Source organism: Macrobrachium nipponense, chromosome 8 (genome assembly GCF_015104395.2).
Source record: "Macrobrachium nipponense isolate FS-2020 chromosome 8, ASM1510439v2, whole genome shotgun sequence".
Classification (NCBI taxonomy): Eukaryota; Metazoa; Arthropoda; class Malacostraca; order Decapoda; family Palaemonidae; genus Macrobrachium; species Macrobrachium nipponense.
This window is the reverse complement of record NC_087203.1, coordinates 57,494,442-57,503,417: the sequence shown is the minus strand read 5'-3', so window position 1 is coordinate 57,503,417 and position 8,976 is coordinate 57,494,442. Positions and strand designations below refer to the sequence as shown.

Sequence of the window (8,976 nt, the reverse complement as noted above, 5' to 3'; positions counted from 1 at the left end):
TCTAAAAAAAAGATACAAAAAAGCAAGGAGAAAATGTAAATATAAATATATATGTAATATATATACACATATATATGTATATGTATATGTATATATATATATATATATATATAATATATATATATATATATATAATATATATATATATATATATATATACCGAATTCGTAAACGGGAAATATTATATGGAAATGCAAAGTAACTGGATTTTAACTTACCTTAAAAAAGGGGGTTTTTGGTATTATTATTTTTAGAAAAGAGGTCGCCAGGAAACTCAGCTAATTACTTTACATACAGTTATTTACAAGAGGCCGTTGAATGGCCTGGGAACAGTAAATGCAACTTGTCTGCACGTGGGCCAAATCTATCTCACAATAAGGAAAAGCTGGCCATAAACAGATGTGTAACAAGGCTGGTTTCCGAAAGGGATCATTGTGATCTTGGTTACTGTAAGGAAGCACTTGCGGGCAAGACAGGACACGGACTCAGCGAATCTGGAAAAGGGGTTCCAGATTAACACTGTAAAATAAAGACTTCTTGCCCAAATTTACAGTTACTCACTTTGTCTAACACACTGGGGAGGAACTCTTAGTGTTAAATGAAATATTCAATGACTTCATTTGTCTGGGACGATCACAAAAGGGAGACATGCGGCCACGAGGCAGTGAAAGGAACAAAGGGATGTTCATTTGAGAATTAGGAATTCGAATTGGGAAATGAAATTCAGTTTACTGGATTTGGAGGAAAAGGACTGGCAATATGACTGTACCACAAGACGTACCTGGATGCATTATTGGAAGTGGACCTTTGTAGAAACCTGGCATCCGCTTTGTCTGAGGTCTGGGCGCGCCAGTAGCGCCGTGGTAGGCCTAATGGGAAGGCTGGTTGGGCAGGACGTCTGTCCTGGGTCACGGACTCGAATGGACTGAGGCCGAATGCAGGCGTGATTCATGGGGGATGGGTTCAGCTTATCCCCCCAATAGCAGGGCATCCTGGAAACAGAACATACTGCCAGCGAAGGGTTCACAGGAAAAAGGAGCTTAGAAGTAGACCTAATAAGTACCTAGCTAGCTACATACTTCCTTTTGGGATATGTCCCTAAGAAGTAAGAATTTTACTCCCCCGTTCGAACAGGAAATTCCTATCTCTGGCTTGCGTTTTCACCTTTGAAGTCAGCTGATTAGGGGAAAATGGCTGCTTTTTTTAGACTAACTAAAATCAAGAAATTCTGGGTAGACGAGAGGGGCAATAAACATAATAATATTATATATATCTATATATATTTATATATATATATATATAGATATATATATATATAATATATATATATATATATATTCTTAATATATTATATATTATAATATATATATATATATATATATATCTATAAATTCTATATATTAGTATATATATATATATATATATTGCCAGAATCAGCAGGAGGCCACTCGGCAGAGTCACACTAAGTAGATGAAGGCAGGCAGGAACACACAAGAATTTGACATTATGGCATTTATTCCGACGTTTCGCAATACATTATTGCATCTCAAGGAATTTCTACAATGGATGTAAATAAAATAATTTTTTTTAAAACTTTTTAAAAAATTAGAAAAATTAAAAACAATAATTATCTATAGGTCATTTAAAGGAGGACTATATTTAACATCATAAGTTAAGTCACAAAACACAAGTTACATAAAAAAAACTATGAAATTGAACATTTAATATAAAAAGGTTTTATTTAAAAAAAAAAATTAAATAATAATAATAATAAGTAATAATAATAATAATAATAATAATAATAATAATAATAATAATATAATATGGTAAGAGCATCAAGGAAATAGATACCCTAATCCAGACTGTAAGGATTGATCTGGGGACATCAGGATGGAGTTTGGAATAGAAAATGGCGCCTTAGTCAACATACAAAAAGCAAAGTAACGAGAACTGAAGGGATAAAGCTACCAGATGGGAGCAACATCAACACATAGATGAGACAGGATACAAATACCTGGGAATAATGGAAGGAGGGGATATAAAACACCAAGAGAAGGACACGATCAGGAAAGAATATATGCATAGACTCAAGGCAATACTCAAGTCAAAACTCAACGCCGGAAATATGATAAAAGCCATAAACACATGGGCAGTGCCAGTAATCAGATACAGCGCAGGAATAGTGAATGGACAAAGGCAGAACTCCGCAGCATAGATCAGAAAACCAGGAAACATATGACAATACACAAAGCACTACACCAAGAGCAAATACGGACAGACTATACATAACACGAAAGGAAGGAGGGAGAGGAACTACTAAGAATAGAGGACTGCGTCAACACGAGAACAGAGCCACTGGGCAATATCTGAAAACCAGTGAAGACGAGTGGCTAAAGAGTGCATGGGAAGAAGGACTAATAAAAGTAGACGAAAACCCAGAAACTATACAGAGAACAGGAGAATGACAGACAGAACAGAGGACTGGCACAAACCAAGCCAATGCACGGACAATACATGAGACAGACTAAAGAACTAGCCAGCGATGACAATTGGCAATGCTACAGAGGGGAGAGCTCAAGAAGGAAACTGAAGGAATGATAACAGCGGCACAAGATCAGGCCCTAAGAACCAGATATGTTCAAAGAATGATAGACGGAAAATAACATCTCTCCCATATGTAGGAAGTGCAATACGAAAAATGAAACCATAAGCCACATAGCAACGCGAATGCCCGGCACTTGCACAGAACCAGTACAAAAAGAGGCATGATTCAGTGGCAAAAGCCCTCCACCGGAGCCTGTGCAAGAAACATCAGCTACCTTGCAGTAATAAGTGGTACGAGCACCAACCTGAGGGAGTGATAGAAAAACGCTCAGGCAAAGATCCTCTGGGACTATGGTATCAGAACGGATAGGGTGATACGTGCAAATAGACCAGACGTGACGTTGATTGACAAAGTCAAGAAGAAAGTATCACTCATTGATGTCGCAATACCATGGGACACCAGAGTTGAAGAGAAAGAGAGGGAAAAAATGGATAAGTATCAAGATCTGAAAATAGAAATAAGAAGGATATGGGATTATGCCAGTGGAAAATCGTACCCATAATCATATGAGCACTTGGCACGATCCCAAGATCCCTGAAAAGGAATCTAGAAAAACTAGACGCTGAAAGTAGCCCCAGGACTCATGCAGAAGAGTGTGATCCTAGAAACGCCACACATAGTAAAAAAAAGTGATGGACTCCTAAGGAGGCAGGATGCAACCCGGAACCCCACACTATAAATACCACCCAGTCGAATTGGAGGACTGTGGATAGAGCAAAAAAAAAAAAAAAAAAGAAATATATATATATATACATATATATATATTATATATATATATATATATATATATATATATATATATATATAATAAATAAATAAATAAATAAATAAAAATAAATAAAGGAAGGAAGAGGGGAAGCTAACCTGCCAGAGCAAAGTCAAGAGTAAAATTAAAAGCAGAAACGAAAAGTAAATAATAACAGGCGGTAAGAACAACAACAAAGTCAAGATAAAAAAAGCTGAACAGCTGAGGATTGGGTATTTAAAACCGGAACAAGTTGTTTTATTTTCAACGTCTCTAAAATAGATAGGTCTTCCGAGTTGTTGACCTGTCCAACTGTAGTTATTTATCATTTATTTATTTATTATTATTATTATTATTTTTAAATAAACCTTTGTATATTAATGTTCAATTTCATAGTTTTTTTTATGTAACTTGTGTTTTGACTTAACTTATTGTGTGTTTTAAATGTGGTCTCCTTTTAAACTGACCTATAGATAACTATTGTTTTTAATTTTATAATTCTTTTAAAAGTTTTAAAAAATGATTTTATATACATCCATTGTAGAATTCCTTAAGGATGCATTAATGTATTGCGAAACGTCGGAATAAATGCCATAATGTCAAATTCCTGTGTGTTCCTGCCTGCCTTCATCTACTTAGTATATATATATATATATATATATATATATATATATATAATATATATATATATATATATATATTCATAGACGTAAGATTAGTGTAAGGAACTAACAGCTACCTCATGCTTCAGAACAGAGGCTTTGGAACCTCTTAGAATAACGCAGGGAAGATGCTTGCAGATTTCCAAAGACCTCGATTGGAGGCATCCTGGGGCAACTGAGGATGCAGAAATGGGGTGTTGCTATTATACCCCTTTAAGCTCACTCCTTCGTGTCATGAATGACCACCCCCGCAACCACTACCCTGTGAGTGAAGGCTAAACTGCTCTGAGATTGCGTAGCTTTTGTGCCTTGTTGGAGTCCTTGCTAACTAAAAACCCCAGACAAGCTTCTGTTCCATTGATTGTAGAACTTCCTACCCGTGGGGTCTGCTAGTGTGGCCATTGTAGACATTCATTAGGGGTTTCCATGATTGGAGGAGAAGCAGTCAATTAACAAGATTCTGGCTGTTCATGGTTGTTGTTGGGAAAAAATCATTTGCTTAGTCAAATTGTGTTGCTCAGTTGGGAGCTGCAACACATTTCAGATCGTCTAACAACAGAGAGGCCAAATGTTAGTGGAATCGAAAAAAAAGGTATCCTGATGACGAACTATGGAAAACTGTCCATGGATAAGCGGATGCAACGACTGTGGGGGTTCTTAACCAGGCCCCCTTTTTCCTTTTTAGCTGGTCACATTAGAAAGAATATTGAATTAAAGCTCAGATACAAATATTGAAATCGAGACGTAAACAGATGACTCAAGAAAAGTTAAAATTAAAGCACGTTATGTGCAAAATGCAATGTTAACAAGTGGTGTGTAGACTACAAACAGGCATGCACATTAAAGCTATGTAGTCTCAGTGGCTGTCTCTCCTGTCAACAAGAACAGGAGATAGCTAAGCTAAGGAGGGAAGTAGAAAAAATATCAAAAGAACCAAAGGAAGTGACAAAGGATAAACTCGAAGGCAAGAGAAGAGAGGACAGGATGGAAAAGGAAATTGGAGACCTAAGAAGAGATGTGATAGACCTAAGAAGAGAGAAACAAGAATTGAACAACATAGTATAAAACGTAGAAAACGGAAAGAGTTTAGTGGAGATTGGAAAACAACTAGTTAAGACCAGAACACGAAATGAAACAAAAACAAGGTACAATGAAAGAAACTTATGGACGAAAAAATTATGAATTCAATAGAGCTGTTGGTAGAGAAGAAGGATGGCAGCCAGAAAACAAAATTGTCCCCCAAAAGGAATAAACACATAAAATAGATTTGCTGTGCTCTCAGAATCAACCTTAATTGGAGACTCGTTGGTAAAAGATCAGGGGTCAAATTTTGTCACCAAAAATAGAAATAGGAGAAAAGCTAATTCTTACCCAGGTGCAGGAGCAAAGGAGATAACCAAGGTAGTGAAGAAAATCAAAGTGAAAAGCAGAAAAAGTCCAATCATAGTGTAGGGAGGAGGAAACAACTTACTTCTAAAAGATGGAACAATTGGCCAGACAGAAGGAATTGTAGCTGACCTGAGGAATGTTGTGGAAAACATTTGTGAGAAAACCGATAATGGCAATTTAGTAGGAGTCCTGCCTAGAACCAATGTAAGCCACTACTCCCTCAGCAAGGAAGTTGGAATCAATGACAGACTGGAGCGAATATGCCAAGAAAAAGGTGTTAGGTTTTTAAACTTGTGGGACAGACTTGTAGTGAATAAAATATTATATAAAAGATGGAACTCGCTTGAATTTGGAAAGGGCAAATTTACTATGAAGCCTTCTTAACGAAAACTTCTTGAAACACTTCAGTGAGCTGAACATTCAAGTGAAGAAATTGGAAAGCTCCTAGAATTTGGTGAAAATAAGGAAAAAGGATAAAGCCACTAAGGACAAAAGAGAAGGCAGAAAAGTCCCTCAGAGTGGCACAGATTAATGCACCATCTATTTGGAACAAAGTAGATCTCTTCAAACCATTGATAGCAAGTGAAAAATTGAGGCATAATAGGTATCACAGAAACATGAAGATACAAGAGGCAACAGCTGACTTTGTGGGAGAGTACCAAATAGCAGGACATAAAATTGTTCAAAAAAGATATTCAATAAAAAAGGTGGGGGTGTTGTGTTATATGTCAAGGGCCACCTCAGTCCAATAGAGTGTAAAATCACAACCATGCAAGAAGTAATTGGCGTCAATATAAGCAGTTTATGGAAGAAAATAACTCTAATCCTAGTATACAGACCTCCCCACCAACCACAAATGTCCAAGGAGCTGTTTACACTAGTAGGACAAGAAATAAACAACAAACTGCATAATAATGGGAAGTTTGAATGCAATAGTACACTGGGACACTATGACCTCCACATCAAACGTAAAAGGAAAGAGACTTAGAATTTGTCAAAAATGAATTCCTCCACCAATGGGTGAATACTGATATTAAATGTAATAATTTTAAGGTTCCTTTTGTCTATATTTGCAAATCTAGGCAAAAGCAACCTTAAAATTATTACATTTAATATCAGTATTCACCATAAAAAAAGAGAAGATAGAGAGATTAGTCTACCAATCGCAGGAAGACCAAAAAAAATTTTACACACAACAAAAACTAAAAAGGAGTAACTTATAGTACAACAAGAATAGACCTTGATAAGTACTGGGAGGCCTTTCTAGAAGAATACACAGAAAATGCTCCAGATGTATACCATTAAAGCAAATACTAACAAATGGCAACACTCAGCCTAAGTGGTTCAACAGAAAAATTAAAAATGAGATAGGAGAAGCAGACAGACTGCACAAATTAATGAATCCACACTCAACACAAGAAGCAAGGAGACACAAAGAACTCTGTAGAATGGTGGACGAATTAGTAAGAAGCGCAAAGATAAATGAGGATAAGAGAGTTGCATCAGTCTGTAAGGAAAACCCAAAATAATAATTCTTTGCATATGTTAATATTAGGAAACCAATTAAAAATAGTATACGTCCCCTAAGAGACAATGAAGGAAACCCAGTGAATTCAGGTTTGGAAAAAGCAGAATTATTGAAGGAGTTTCTTACTAGTGTTTTTATAACTGAAGACACTACCTCAATCCCTGACCCAGCTATTAAATATGAAGGGGCAGAACTGCTTGACAAAATAATATTATCAGAAGACATTAAAATCAAATTAGAAAAATAATCAAGTTCAAATCTCCTGGCCCAGGAGAAATTAGAGAGTTAAAAGAGGAGATAGTTCTTCAACCATATAAACTATACAGAAAAATCACAAAACAACGAAAGGCACCTAAAAAGTAGGAAACTAAGATATGTGTCCCAATTTACAAAAGTGGTCCACGAGAAGAGCCAGGAAATTATAAACCATTCTGTCTAACGTCAGTTCCTTCAAGATTTTTGAGTCCATAGTTGCAGATCAAATTGTGGATCAAATTAATAAAAACATCCTGTTGTTAAACAGTCAGCACAGCTTCAGACACAACAGATCGTGCCTATCAAACCTTTTATAGTTTTTCATAACATTCGTGGTATTTACGACAGTAGTAGACCAATAGATATACTCTTCTTAGATTTTCAAAAGGCCTTTGACAAAGATCCACACAAGAAGCTAATGAACAATTTTGGATCTTTTAGAATTGTAGGAGAAATAGCAAACTAGATCGAAGACTAGCTAACTAACAGAAATCAGTGTCATGATAAACGGTGAAGAATCAGAATGGGTAGCTATGACAAACGGAGTTCTTCAGGGTTCTGTCCCTGGCCCACTATTGTTTTTATTTACATTAATAACTGATGTAGGCTTAACTAGCAGGATATCCAAATTTGCAGATGACACCAAACTAGGTGTAAATGCAGCAGACTCAAATACAGCGAAAGTTTAAGAAATGATCTAAGGAAAACAGGAGTGGTCAAAAAGATGTCAAATGCCTTTTAACTCGGAAAAGTGTAGTGTTACAAATAGGAAAAAACAACCTTCATGCCAACTACATGCTGCTTGGGAATGACATAAATAGCGCAGAACAAGTAAAGGACTTGGTGGGAAAGAAGAAGAAGAAAAGGACTTTGGAGTTTTTATTACCAAGAACTTTAAATTCACAAAACAGTGCATAAAAGCTGAAAAGAAGGCACAGAATCTAGTGGGATACATAAAGAGGCAGCTATAATACAGAAACAAGGAAATGGTGCTGCAGCTCTACAGTCTACACATCAATAGTTAGACTTGATCTTGAATATGCAGTACAGTTTTAGTCAACAGCACGAAGAAAGGACATAAATAGACTAGAAGGGGTACAAGCAAGAGCCACAAAGTTAATTCCATCCATCAGGCAAATAGGTTGCCAAAGACGAGATCCTGAACATGTTTGACTTAAAAACACGACGATTGCGAGGACAACTAAGAGAGACATTCAAATTGCTGAAAGGCATAACAAAAGTAAACAGTAACCTCTTCACATTAAACGAAAACCAGACAAGAAATAATGGATGGAAACTAGAACTGAAGAGATATAACACATCTCATTGTGGAAACTTCTTTACATACAAGATAAGTAACACGGAATAAACAGCCACCAGAAATTGTAAACAGCCACAGTGTGGAAGAGTTTAAAAGAAAGCTAAATAAAATCATTAGGACACTGAAGGAATTGTAAAACCTGCTCCTAGAGATAAGTGAGCACATGATGTCCCTTCGGATGGCCTAATAAGTCTTTGAGACATCCTAATCCTTGTAACTCCTTGTATTGACCCTATATTTCTTCAGAGTTCAACAGTAATATTTTTATGGTCCCTCTCACGGACAGCAATGGCCAGAGATAGCACCAAGGGCAATTAATTGGGTAACAATTAACGAGATCAATCAGGAGTAACGGGGTTTCAATATTGGGTCGACTCTCCTTTTATTCTCCCATATGGCAGTTTTGATATTCTGAGGTCCTTTTTATCTCCATGAATGGCAATTTTGATCAATTAGGATTAAACCCGTACT

The 8,976-nt window shown here is 36.4% G+C and overlaps 1 long non-coding RNA gene across 1 annotated transcript in view; it reads right to left on the bottom strand.

Annotated features, from left to right (window-relative positions):
• Positions 1-332: 332 nt before the first annotated feature.
• LOC135223268 (uncharacterized) overlaps positions 333-8,976 on the bottom strand; it is a 75,782-nt gene continuing 67,138 nt past the window's right edge. The window contains exons 2-3 of the long non-coding RNA XR_010316449.1: positions 782-992; positions 333-494 (exon numbers count right to left, since the gene is read on the bottom strand). This is a non-coding gene — a long non-coding RNA (uncharacterized LOC135223268). The remainder of the gene's footprint in view (positions 495-781; positions 993-8,976) is intronic.